The sequence below is a fragment of the Protopterus annectens genome, chromosome 4.part1 (genome assembly GCF_019279795.1).
Source record: "Protopterus annectens isolate FY-2018-M chromosome 4.part1, PAN1.0, whole genome shotgun sequence".
Classification (NCBI taxonomy): domain Eukaryota; kingdom Metazoa; phylum Chordata; order Ceratodontiformes; family Protopteridae; genus Protopterus; species Protopterus annectens.
The window spans coordinates 588766696-588781467 of record NC_056734.1 but is presented as its reverse complement, the minus strand read 5'-3'; positions in this window follow the sequence as shown (position 1 = coordinate 588781467).

The following is a 14772-nucleotide window of genomic DNA, read 5'->3' as shown; positions in this document are numbered from 1 at the left end:
ACAATGAGAATTGAGTCCTCACCCACTGGACTGTCATCACTTTCACCTCACTCCGCCACTAGCTAGAGTGTGTGATGTCTCCTTCTCCTCCTGCTGGTATAATGCAAAATGAGGGAGAGCAGCCTCTCCAGTCGGCATAGGTGTGCACCAATGGCATGGCACATAACCCTAAGCACCATCCCTGGAAACTTAGTGCAGGTGATGAAATCACCAACTCCGCCACTGCTCCTAGAGGGTACAACTGGACCAACCTCTGGCAGGGCAGGACTACCTAAGGGTGGAGGTAGTGCAGCAGCAGCAAAGACAATGCTGCCAAGTTGTCTCCCAGACGTTCTAGGCATCAATGCTGGAACTGGTGAGGGTTGGCATGCGGATCCTGTGGGACAGGCCTACCACATCTGTCAATGATGTGGTACACATGGATGACATGGATAGATTTTGATGACACATAATAACATTAAAAAAATATAAAAAGCATTAAATTAAATAAATAAAATATTTTTAAAAGTACAATCAAATAAAAATATATATTTATAAAATAAAATAAAATAAAAAAGATACAAAAAGTATTTTTTATAAATAACATTAAATAAAAAAAATAAAATAAAAAAGAGAGATAAGGGTTGGGGTGAGAGGAAAAAAAGAGATAAGATTAGTAACTTCATATGTGGCATATGATGCATTGATACAATCCACCTCCTAACTGATACACACTATACTACAGATTGCAGCAAGTAATCATTGACATGGGCATATATTGCACACATGCATGTTCCATTTATACAGATTACAATTTACAGCAGGGCATTTGTGCCACTGGTATACAGGTTTTAAATTAATTCATATATTATTGGAGAATTAGCAATATTATATAGTTGGGAAGTGTGGTATTTGAACACACAACCTCTGACTAAAGTCTAATATTGTACTCTTGGTTTATGTTACAGACTAATGCATGCATACTTGCTTTTAAAGTTGAGATATGCATGTGCAATTTGATACAACTCTATAAAATACCACAAAAGCTATCTTTAACTTTTAATGCTACAATAACAGTACTATTCTGCTGCATGCATACCAAGTGCTTCCGTCATCCTCGCAAGTTTAGTTCGTGGGTTCAGACATTGTTCTCATGAGCACTGGCAGCTGTGGAAAAAGCAGAAGAGAAGAGAAGACCATTATGAATACCAGTCTTGCGTATAGTTAGCTTTCTAAGTCTTATGAGTACTCTCTGTAGATGATATTTAAACAGGTGTGGGATGTTCTCAGTTCTAAAGTCCTCAATCTGATGGTCGAGAGTATCCCTCTTCTTCCTCTGTAGGTCATTATAATGATGCCTACATTGCTCTCCAGTGCGCAGGATACTGGTGACACTGGATACAGCCTGGGCTAAATTATTCCAAGCCTCAGACTAATACTGGAGCTAGAATAGTCCTGCTGCAGAAGCCTTTGGTTGTGGTTCTTAACTAAGAGTCCAATAAAAATCCTGGACTCCTGGACACCCCGACTCTGTGCCCTAAATCTGGCACCTTCCCCACAAATGAATGCCATGTCTGCCACAGATCTAGATCAATGGAGACTGATGCTTTCCTACCAGTTCCAGTTATCTTGTTTACTGGAGTTCGCACACCGTTTGAAACTGTTGTGCTCCAATTATGATCACGCAAATGTGTTGCTCAGCAGTGCACACCTTTGTGCAATGTGTTTGCTTGATGGTAAGCAGAAAGCAGCCATGAGGCATTACATAATTGTATTTAAATTAAAGCTCTGATCACACTTCCATCCTGCTTCTGCCTATCTATAAGCCAGCTTTGTTCAGAGAAAAACTGACAACTAAACAGATCAGAGTCTGGCAGGAGAGTTCCATGGATTGCCTTCAGGACTGTTTCAATACCACCTGCTGGAAGGTCTTCAAAGAAGCGGCTATGCACAGCCTCCAGTTAGACACAGACACCTATAGTGAATCAGTTCTTGCTACATAAATAAATCTGTGTAGGATGTAACTACCATGAAAGCCATCACTATAAGAGCTAATCAGAAGCCCTGGCTCACCAGGAATGTCTACGAGCTACTGAGGGAAAGAAACAGCTTTCAAGACAAATGGCAAAGAAAGGTGAAAGGTGGCCAGGTCAAATCTGAAGAAGGGCATCAAAGAGGCAAAGAGGGAGTATGGGGGGAAAATTCAGATCCTCCTCCAAGACATGAGGGACATGACAAGCCTATGGCAGGAGATACAGCAGCTCATGGACTATAAGACCAAAACACCCCAATGTGATGACAGCTTGGAATTCCTAAATGAACTGAACTCATTCTTTGGCAGATTTGAGAAGACTACCACTATACCTTCTAAAACAAGCACTGACAAAGAGGAGATAGTGATCACCTTAAACTCCGAGGAGGTGAGACTTCAGTTTAAGAAGGTGAATCCTAGGAAGGCTGCTGGACCAGATAATATACCTGGCAAGGTGTTGAGGGGGTGTGCTGATCAGTTATGTCTGGCACTGACAGACATCTTCAACTCACCCCTTGCTGTGGAGAAAGTTCCTTCACATTTCAAGGAAACCAGTATTGTCCCACTTCCGAAGAAACCCAACCCGACCTGCATTAGTGACTTCAGACTGGTCACTTTACCCTCAAACATCATGAAGTGCTTTGACAAGATTGTGAAGACACATTTATCTGTGAGTCTGCTTAAGTCCTTCGATCCACTGCATTTTGAATACCAGGCAAATAGACTGACTGCGGAAGCTATATCAGTCACACTACATCTTGCACTAAAACACCTAGAAGGGAGGAACAACTTTGTAAGGCTGCTGTACATCGACTTCAGTTCTATGTTCAACACTGTTATGCCAATGCAACTGGTGGATAAGCTTGTGAAACCCGGGATAAACAAGCACCTATGTAACTGGACTCTTGACTTTTTGATTGGTAGACCCCAGTGAACATGCACTGGAAACAACACCTCTCAACGTATAGTCCTGAATACTGGTGTTCCCCAAGGTTGTGTGCTCAGCCTCTTGCTTTTTCACCATCCTCAACCATGACTGTATTGCTAAACATAAGTCAAGCCATATTATAAAATCAACTGAGAATACCACAGATGTGGGTCTCCTTAGTGGTAGGAATGAAAATAACTACAGGGATAACGTGAAAACTTTGATTACCTGCTGTGACAGGAACAATCTGGACCTGAATGTTAATAAGACCAAATAAATGATTATGGACTTCAGGAGAAAGGCAACAGTTCACCAACCACTCACTATCAGAGGGGAGGTAGTATAGAAAGTAAAAACAACCAAGTTGCCGGGACTTCATATATCTGATGACCTCTGCTGGGCTGTTAATACCAACCATATAGTCAAGAAGGCTCAACAGAGGCTTCACCTCCTGAGGAAGCTCAAAAAGGCCAGGCTCCCCCTGTCTGCTCTTACCACTTTTTAGTGGGGAGCTATCGAGAGTATCCTAACTAGCAACTATATAGCATGGTTCAGCAACTGCACAGTTGCTGAGAAGAAGAAACTACAGAGGGTGGTGAAGGAGGCTGAGAAAATCTTGGGCACAAACCTTCCTTCTATTCAGGAGCTTCTCTTTACAAGAGCAAGAAAGAGAACATACAAAATAGTAGCTGATCTGACCCATGCAACCCACAATTGGTTCTCATAACTTGCATCTGGAAGGAGGTACCACAGCTTTCGCTGTAGGACTACCACATTCAGGAACAGTTTGTATCCTACAGCTGTGAGACTTACTAACTCAGAAACCAACCATAATACCTGATACATTGAAGCCTCCTTTTTTCATGTAATCCTGCTGCTCTGAGCAATTACCACTACTATTACTATTATGCAATATGAAGGCTATACTGAGTCATGTCTAAGGTTAACAAGTGCAATACGGTAACTAAACAGCTGCTATTCACTAGTCTGGGTTTATTATTTATATTAACAGTGTAGGACTTTGGTGGTGGGTATTTATTATTTATCATTGGATAATGGGTATTATATTTGTTTATGTAATGTGAACTACCTCTTACATGTCATACATGTTATTTTCTCTCATGTTATTCTTTGATACTGCTGTATATAGATTATTTGCACTGCATTTCTCTCATAAGCTGACATTTGTAGTTTCATTTAGGCTGTACTTGTGAGGTCCTAAATGACAATAATGTTTCTTTGAATCTTTGAATTAAAATTCCAAGGTTATTGGATGTACAAGAAGTTGTGAATGTGTGTTAGGCAAATGTGAAGGCCATGCCTGTCCAGACAGCAGAATCATACTTACAGAAGTATATCTCATACAGTATAGTACACAGTATACCCACAGTCATACATGTGATAATACATAAATAGATAAATAAATAAATATGACACAATATTACTGTCTCAGCCCTCATACATACAATTAATATCAGCTACACTATCCCAAGGGTTATAAGAGACAGTGACTATAATGGGAAGTGAAACAAAAGTAAAAGTGTAAGGAATATCCTGTATTTGAACTCAGGACCATTTGTATGGTAGTCCTACACTTATACCTGTTGCCACAAGAAAATTGAAATAACACTTGTTTATCTTTGAATTCATTGCTATAGACCGCAAAGTCACAAGAGTGTAAAAAAGGTTGCATACCCTGTACTAGAACCCAGGACCATCTGTACTGCAGCCCTACACTTACTCTTGCTGCCACAGAACTAGTTACCTGACATTCCTTATTTTACTAATCATTCTTAAGGTCTCACTGTTAACCACCTTGCAATACCACTTAGTGGGTTTGAGTGATGCCAGTTTCTAGTTTTGGCAGTCTGACTCCTGTCTGCTTCCTGATGGGAGTCCATTTGTCACATTTCCACATTGCTGCACTTCACACAAATGAGATAAGCACAGCCAAACCTGGCATTCATTTCCTCCTTTCCCAAGATTGTGCTAAGCACCACATCACACAAACATTGCCACCCCCCAAAAAAAATGAGACAAACAAAGATAGAAAAGGAGAAAAAGGAAAAAATGGACAAATAGTTGAAATGAAAATCGATGTTTGACATACGCACAAGAAAATGATGGCTCATATCAGATATGTCTACATAGATCTGGAAAGGAACTCTCACTCAAATGAACCTTCAGAATACAGTATGGGTACCTTAGCCCTCTTTGCCACACAAACAGCTTCACAGCAAAGAACTGAACTCAGTCTGCACACAACCAATTGCAACACCATCTACAGTGATATCAAACCATACAAGTGTTATTTATACATGTATTATTTTTGGATGTAGTGCACTTAGAGATCACACAACCCGTCATGATTATTGCTTGCAAATATACAGCTCTGTCTTGCATTTCTGTGTTTGTTGGCCGTTCTTCATTTCTCTGACTAGTAATCTTTGACATGTAGTGTGTAAGCCATTCTATATTATTGGCCTTAAAATGTGCGAAGATATCAAGTGGAAATAATATCATATGCAGTTGCCAACAAATGAAGGGTAGGTTGGATGTTAAGGAACAACCTGTGATTTGTGTGCTGCTTACTTACATTTCCAACCTTACATCTAACACTTTGCAGATCTAGCCTGACACATCCAGTAAGGCAGCCTACAGTGCTGTTGTGTTTTCCTTCCCCATCCAGTAATCATTCACCTCTTTTACAATCCATTAAAATGAAACACTGAGGGAATGCCTACACTATGTTTACATTTCATACATGGTTTCAAGTATTTGAGATTCAGCAATTCTAATGAGTTCACACCTCATTTGCATCTTCACTGTGCTAACAGCTCTGAATGTACACCATATAAGATGCAACCGTGTAGGTAGGCAAACTGATGGTGAGGAGACTTGAATTTGTTGGGAAGACTGCACATACTCTATTTCTTCATGATATATATGTACAGACAAATACTGAACTTCAAAAGGTATGCTTCCATTTTGTCAGCTACATACTGCACATGCTGGAATGTATTTAAGAAAAATCTGAAGCAAAGGCTTTTACACTTTTATCTGTATGCATTAGTTAAAGGTGTACTGATGGCATGGACATGCTTGACAAGCCATTTCAGAGGTATACGTGATTGCCAATACATGAAAACGGAATGCTGTTTGACAAATATGCACAAACGTTTCGGGGGGGTTCCTTTTAGCATTTTAAAGATGGTTTGTTAGCAAAATGTGTTATTTTCCTGTTCTTTGGGGGGGTGCAAAGGTGAGTTACTTTTATGGAGCAAACAAGGATATGTTACTCTTGTTACTCACCTTGTTTTGTAACCTGCCTGTTTCTATTTCATTTGTGTAAACTATTGTATGTTTCTACAAGGGATAATATTGAGTGGCTACCTTTTCTGTTTTATCTAGAAACTATTATTTTGTAGTTATGTGATACTTATATGTATTATCCTTCTGTTGTTTAGGACACATAGGAGTATGCCAGCCAGGACTGTCAATCCTTGGAGAACCACCTTCACCAATGCTAAGAACCAGGTGATATTGGATGCCTTTAGGCAACATAGGGATTTGGAAAGAGGACAGGGATATATGGCACATAGGATGCAAACTGGCAACAGATAGTTGATGATCTGAATGCTGTGGGTGGCCACTGCAGGACATATGAGCAGGTGTTCCACAGGACTACTGACATTATAACATCTGCATAGAGGAGAGCAGCTGCAGCGGGCTATGACCAAATGGTTACTGAGGGAGGGCCTGCTATGGAGCCACCACTAATACGCAATGAAGAGTTCCTGGCCAATATCAAGGATGCAGATTTCTCCCAGGAGAGTGCAATACAACATGTCTTGAATGTTGTAACAACAGTTTCAGAGACAGCAAGCACATCCCAGGAGGAACAGCATAAAACAAACTTGACCACCATGGCTGGAACATGTAAGACTATTAATATAAAAACAATAAAAGCCAATAAGAGAAGGTAGGTGCTTTCATGGCTTATAGCTGTTTCTTCAGACCATAAAACATCAATGGAAGAGCATAGAGCATAGTACTTAAAATACAAACTAAACAATCAAAAAACAAAATAAGGCATATGTCTCCGACTATGAATGAGGTAACCTGAGCTCATTCATAGAACTCCATTCATAGGTTCATAGGTTCATAGGTTCATAGGTTGGTACTAGGCTATCAGCCCTAGGGCCTATACAAGCCTAGCCATAACAATTCCCTGGCTATTTCTTCCCACATTATTTACTTTCCTGGACCCCTGTCTAGCAGGGCGACTGACGTGATCCCTGGTGTGAATTTCCTTTCTCCCATCCAATCGTCAAGGTTCCTCTTGAAGAGGTCCAAAGAGGCACTCTGCTTGACATGTATGGGCAATCTATTCCAGAGTCTGGGGAGTCTCTGGGTCAGGAACCTATCCCTCCAGCATGTTTTGTTTATTGTGATGACAAGGTTTAGATCCCTGGAGCGTGTAGCTCTGAGGGATTGGGATTTCTTTAAGTGTAGCATGTCCAACAGCTCTGGGTTTGACATGGCCTTGTATGTTAAGCAGAGATCGCCTCTGAGTAGATGATATCGACAGAGTATAGCTGGAGGTTTTAAGGCGGTCAGCGTGGGGCATCGGCTTTAGGCCTGTGATTCTTTTAGTGAGGTATTTCTGAGGCCTTTCCAGTTGTTGCAGATGTCTTGAGAGGTACATACCAAATGGGGCGTTGTATTCTATAATGGGTCTAATGAGGGATGAGTACAGTGGGACAATGACCTCCTTTTTCTGGATGAAAAGCCCTTCGTGATGAGGTGTGCCACATAGAAGGATTTCCTGACTGTTGTGGCGATATGGTTATCGAAGGTGAGACCACTGTCCACCTGTGTCCCTAAGTCTCTTATCACACTTTCTGTGTTTAGTGTACTGCCACCTATATGGTAATTCATGGATACATGTTTTTTCCCAAAGGGATAACAATACATTTTTGGCATTGAGCTTGAGCCCATGGCTCTGGCACCAAGCATCTGTTTCTGTAAGGCCCTTTTGTAGAGTATCCACATCATTTGGGGATTCAATAATGGCTCCCAGTTTGCAGTCATCTGCAAACTTTGTTAGCCAGAGTCCCTTAGTGTTGACCTGTACTTCAGAGAAGTAGATGCCAAACAAGAGCGGCCCCAGGACTGAACCCTGAGGTACTCCACTTGTCACTTGTCTGGAGCTGGATTTGGAGTCGGCTACTTTTACAGTGTGGGTTCTATCATTAAGCCATTTAGCAACCCATTGGGTGACATAGGGATTAATACTTCATTCATTAAGAGATAACCAATAAAATCAATGCTTCAAGCCACATGCTCGCAAGACTGGTTAGATAGACAAGTGTCATTCAAACCAGGAGGCAAATCAGCTTTAAATGAAATGATCCATCTAAGCTCCGTACATCCCATAATATTTTTTAATGTCACCCACTCTAGTGGTTTGTTTATGCCATTCAAATTGGGTTTTTGTACTCTCTCGACCTTTGCTTACTAGGACTACCTGTGCTTGCTATACATCCCAGGAGGATCTTCCAGGTAGGCTTTGGTATCTCAGCAGCTGAATACTGTTGTATAGTAAAGCAATTAAGATCAATAGTTCTGTGTCATGTACTGCAGTAGCATTGTCGCCTCACAGCAAGACATTGTGTCGTTCGATTCTCAGCTAGAGCGTCTTCTGTGTGGAGACATGCGTGAATGGGCCTACCTTCGTTGAAGGTTGTGCATCAGGGCTGGCAAACTCGGCACGTAAAAAAATCTACTGCTAATCATTAGTGGACCGGAGTTCCAATGTGGCGACCCCTAACCAGGAAAACAAACATACAACTACTGTTCAATCTCAGCTTTATTACAGGATATGTACCCAAAGAGTGGCATACAGCAACAGTGGTCCCTCTCCACAAAGGTGGCGCCTCAACGGATCCTGGATACTATCACCCCATAAGCCTGACTAGCTTGGTCTGCAAAGGATCATCATGGACCTCATAAATAAAGATATTGGGGACCTACAGACACTGGATCCTACCCAGTTCGGCTTTGTTAAGGGCAGATCCTGCATCTTAAACCTGGTCGATCTCTTTGAAACAGTCACCAAGGCCATTGACGAAGGGAAGGTGTTCCACACAGCCTACCTGGACCTCGCAAAAGCCTTCGATACAATACCCCACTCGGGCATTATAGATAAGCTCACCAGCTTAAATATAAACCCCTATGTCACTAGATGGGTTGCAAACTGGCTAAAGGACAGAACCCACATGGTTAGAATTGCTGGAGCCATGTCAGACTCCAAACCAGTTACAAGTGGCGTCCCACAAGGCTCAGTCCTGGGACCTCTCTTGTTCGGTATATATTTCTTGGAGGTACAGGCCAACACGGAAGGACTTTGGCTGACCAAGTTTGCAGATGCTTGCAAACTGGGCACCATAATCGACTCTCCAGCCGACACAAGCATCCTCCAAAAGGGCCTCATGGAAACAGACAACTGGTGCCAGAGCCATGGCCTCAAGCTAAACGCCAAAAAGTGTATAGTCATCCCCTATGGCAAAAACAAAGTGCCCACAAATTACCAGATAGGTGGTAATCCTTTAAGTATGGAAGAAGTAATTAGGGACCTGTGGACCCAAGTTGATAGCAATCTCTCATTTGACAACCATGTGGCCAAAGTGGTTAGAAAAACATTTTATATAGCCCACCTAATCATGAAGGAATTCACATCTAGATCAGGGGAGGTCATCGTGCCTCTTTACTCATCCCTCATCAGGCCCATAATTGAGTACAATGCCCCTTTTGGGATGTACCTTACCAGACACCTGCAGCAACTGGAAAGACCCCAAAAGTACCTCACCAAGAGGATCAAAGGGCTCAAACAGATGCCATATGCTTCCCGGTTAAAGAAACTCCAGCTCTACTCAGTGGCATGCCACCTGCTCAGAGGCGATCTGTGCCTGACATACAAAGCCATGTCCAACCCGGAATTAAAGGACATGCTGCACCTCAGAAAATCCAAATCCCATCGAGCTACACGCTTGAGAGACTTGAACCTCAGCACTGAAATAACTAGGACATGCTGGAGGGACAGGCTCATAACCCAGAGGCTCCCTTCACTCTGGAATAAAATTCCAGTCCAGGTTAGGCAGAGTCCCTCATTGACTCTCTTCAAGAGGAATCTTGATGAGTGGATGGGAGGTCGTAGGTTTACCCCGGGTATCACTTCTGTGTCACTGTTAGACAGAGGCACAGTATACTAACCTCGAAAAAGGGCATAGCAAAATAAATTTAAAATGGGTGGCGAAAGAAAAACACATTCTGGCTAGGCTTATAAATGCCCTAGGGCAGATAGCCTAGTATGAACCTATGAACCTATGAAAGACACAAACAAGTTAGTTCTGTGTCACATGTATTTTTTTGGGGGTGAGGTTGAAGATTGATACAGTTATTAGCTTAGATTGGAGTTGACAGCCATATTTTTTGTTAAAAGTATAGTTAATAGACATATAAAGGTGTAAAAGTAGTACCCCCTTTGTTCCTGATAATTGAGATGATATTGCCCTTACCTCTTGCTTAACTTCTTCCAGGATCATCTAGACTGCAGATGGCAAGCTACACATTTTTATGTCAGTACTGCTGAGCAATTAAAATAGATATTTTAGTGTGTGCAGTTGATGTCAGGCCTGTTGTGTGTATTGCTGTACTGTCTGTAATATTGGCAGCATGGTTACATTGTTAGTATATATTGCACTGTAGTAGCTCTCATGAAGGGAACTCATCCATCAGTCACATTCAGGTAGCGGCAGTGCATCTGACCATGGACATGGACATGCCAGTGTAATTGCTGGCAGAGCCAGTTCTTATGGTTTTGGATGACAACAATGAACTGCCACCTCTACCATGCATGGCTCACACCTGACTGAAATATATTTTGATCCAGCACAGAGTTTGGCTGTGTTCATGCGACACTCACAGACCAATTTCACCTGGAGGACCACTACAGACACACACACAACAGTTACTTATTTTGTCTCACTGGCCATTTGTTGGTTTATCCAAATGACTTCCTGCTTCTCTTTCTTTCTCACACACACTCACTGACATTTTGTGTCAGCCTATGCTTCTTGGCCTCCCACACAACACCCTGTGCAAGTGATAACTGTGCCAAATCCCTGTTTTCTATCTTTTGGATTCAGGGATACAAAAGCTTTGTGTCTGATGCCCATGGTGCATAGCTAACTTACTGCATAGTATATCTGCATTTGTGGTGTTGAATGACCTGATAATTGTACCTTTGACTTATATTTGCCTTGGAAAGTTAGACAGTCGATAGCATCAACATTTCTCAGCTTTATAGCGAATGATCTTGTGAGGGTTGTGAAGTCAGAAACTGCAATGTGTATCATTACTTTCTAACTTCTCTCTTTAATGATTTTCCAGTACAAATGTATGGTGCAAAACTCAGGGCATGCAGTTATAATCAGTACTTTTGAGAGGTATGACTGTGTGAATCGTTTATGCCTGAGGCCTACTACTTTGTAATGGACACATATAACTCAAATAAGTCTCTGCTGTCACATGTTAAGGTAATTTCTCTACAAATCTCCCACCTTTTACTTGTTTGCTGTACCAAGTAATGAAATACAAGGATATGCAGCACTTTCATAGGTTCATAGGTTGGTACTGGGCTATCTGCCCGAAGGCATATATTAGCCCAGCCACATTGTGCAGTATTCACCGCCCCTTTAGTAGTTCCCTAGACCCTTGTACTAGCAGCTAGTACCCTTGGCCCCTATCTAATAGTGCTGTTGGTGTGATCCCCGGTGTGAACTTTCTGTTACCCATCCACTCATCAAGGTTCCTCTTGAAGAGTGATAGTGAGGGGCTCTGTCTTATGTAGATCGGGACCTTGTTCCATAGTAAGTGAAGTCTCTGTGAAGGGAATCTATCCCTCCAGCATGTTCTATTCATTGCTGTGTTGAGGTTTATATCCCTAGAGCGTGTAGCTCGAGTAGATTTGGTTTTGCTAAGATGGATCATGTTCAACAATTCTGGGTTGGACATGGCTCTGTACATTAGACAAAGATTGCCTCTGAGAAAGCGGTATGCAACAGAGAAAAGTGTTAGCTTTTTCAATCGTGCTGCATAGGGTCAGGACTTAGCTTGTAAATGCAACAGTTGCCACAGTTTTAGTTTAGTTCAGGGCTGACTCTGTCTAATGCAAGGCCACAGTTTTAGTTCAGGGCTGACTCTGTCTAATGCAAGCAGTACACAGTAATGGTTGTGTGAGGTGCCTACTATCAATGTTGCTATATGTATGTGAGTACGAGGAAGGTTTTAGGCCCTGGGTGGGTTCCTGCTGAAGCTGTTTCTTCAGGATGATATTGTGTAACATGGCACATACTGCAAATATTTCTGTACAAGTCCATGAATTGTACTGCAGGGCTCCCACAGATATATCTGGGCTCCAGAACCATGACTACAGCAGTTCAAACACACGCTCTATGATATTTCTGGTTTGAGCATGTGCCTTGTTATGGCTTTCTTCCTGGAGGGTGTATGCATTTCTGATGGGTGGCATCAGCCATGGTTCCAATGCATGGCCTGCATCCCCCAGTAAATGAGCCTGTGAGATATCCCCCCTTAGCAAGCATCTGGTAAAGGTGTGCCAGATATGCGAGTCGTGGTAACTGCCAGGGTTGCCAGCGCACACTTTCAAGATGATTCCTTTGGCATTGCATATGACTTGGCAGTTGACAGAGTAGTAGCCCTTTCTGTTTATGTAGAGCTTACCCTTTTCCCAATTTGGTGCCTTTATTTCTATATTTGTGTAATCTATGGCAGCCAGTACTTAAGGGTTGTGTGCTACGTGGTAGAACACCTGCATATTTCTGGCTGTCTCCTCAGAACTACAAGGAAAATATATGTGGTCAATGACATGTTGGAGCATAGCATTCAGGAATTGGTTGAGGATCCTGAATGCTGATGCCTGTGACACCCCAAGCATGTCCCCTGTTACTCTCTGAAAGATACCCATAGCTAAGATTCTAAGGGCTACACATACTTTTGTCTCCACTGAAATAGGTTTCCCTTGGTTGGCTCTGGCTCAGATTTGAGGATGGCAGAGGTCACAGAGTTCCTGTACTGTGTCCCTGTCCACCCTGTAGCTCTCAACAATTTCCACATCATGTAGGATGTAAAAAGTTAAACATGACCTGAAAACTCTTCTCCTTCTCGGCCTAGGCCTATTAGTAGCAGCAGCAGCAGTAGCATTGACATCAGTCTGTAGCACATGCAAATAAATTAAAGCACCGGCAGCCCTTAACATTTTGTCCATGCAGACTCCTTTCCATAGCTATATTCCAAAAATGTTGAAATTCACAGGAGAATCAGAACGGAGTCTACATGGATGGTTTATAACTTGTTGAATAGCTCCACTGTGTTGGATTGGTTGATTAGCAAGCAATTCAGCTGCTTATGTTGTAATTAGCATGCCACAGTGTTTACCTGTTTGCGTGGGGGTGCACACCTCCACACAGTGCTTACCGAATCTCAGTTTCATTGCTACCATGTAAGGTTTATTGAATTCCCCAGATGAACTTCGTAATTTAAAACTGGAGTATTTGGGAATATCCTTTAGGCTGATGGGAAGTTCATGCCATATTTTTAGGGCTAGAAGAGAGAAAAATGGTAAAAAACAATTAAATGTTGATTATATCAAAAATCAGTTAAGATATCAAATGCAGAAATACAATGATCCCACATTAGTGTTAGGCATTTCTGAGACAAACAATATTAATTTTCCTTTAAACAAAGCCTTTATGTTATTTTTTAAACAAGCAATGTTAAACTCTGTGAGTCAACCTACATTTTCCTTTGTAAAGTTAATATAGCTTTTTGAAAGTCATAATAAGTGCGTTAAATTTTCCAGAGGCCATTACAGTTTAATTCTTTTCACTGAGGAGCAGTAGCAACACTTGGGGTGATGATTTCCACATCAGGAATCACAGCCAGTCATTAACATTTGTAATCCAGTATCCTGCCACATAAACATTTAAATAATTAGCTACAAAAACATCCCACAGCAAGACAGCGCACTGATAAGCAGTTGAAAATGGTGTTTGCTCTTCAATTTATCCTTAAAAGCAGAGCAAACAACTTGTCGTTCTGTCAATAATTGTGCAAGATAAAAAGCAGTGCTTATTCATCATTAATATCTGTTTACTAAAATGAATGGGAAAGAGGAGGCTTTTATATAAGTAATTGTTTTCCTGGCATCTCTCACTGCTCACGTAATGAACCTAATATTCTGACTTCATTAGTCAGTTTGTTTCTATGTTCTAGTAAAGGATGTGGGACTAATTAATATGTGCTGTGTGAGTCACTTTCATAGTCATTTGGAATTTTAGCCATATATGGAATGTAATTGTTTAGAACAAAACTCTGCATGTACCTATTTTGCTTCTTATCTTTGAGCACAAAACTCTGCATGAACTTATCTTGCTTCATATTTGTGATACTAGCGTATGTATTTGATATTGGGTTTAGTGCTTATATATGAAGTCAAGTGGCTTAGTACCATCACGCTACTAAAAAGATGAAGAGAAAAAAAATCAGATTGGTACTTTCTAACTGTTATACAGAAGCTTTCTCTGATGAGGCATATTAGTAGTCAGAACTGGTATGAATAAATAAATAAAAACAGTCATTAACTGTTTTGCAGAGCAGTAGGAGAAAAGGTCACTATAATATTACAGTGATAATAACTGCAGTAAAAACATCCTTTCCCTAAGGCAGTAAGAAAAGGAAAATTAGCTGC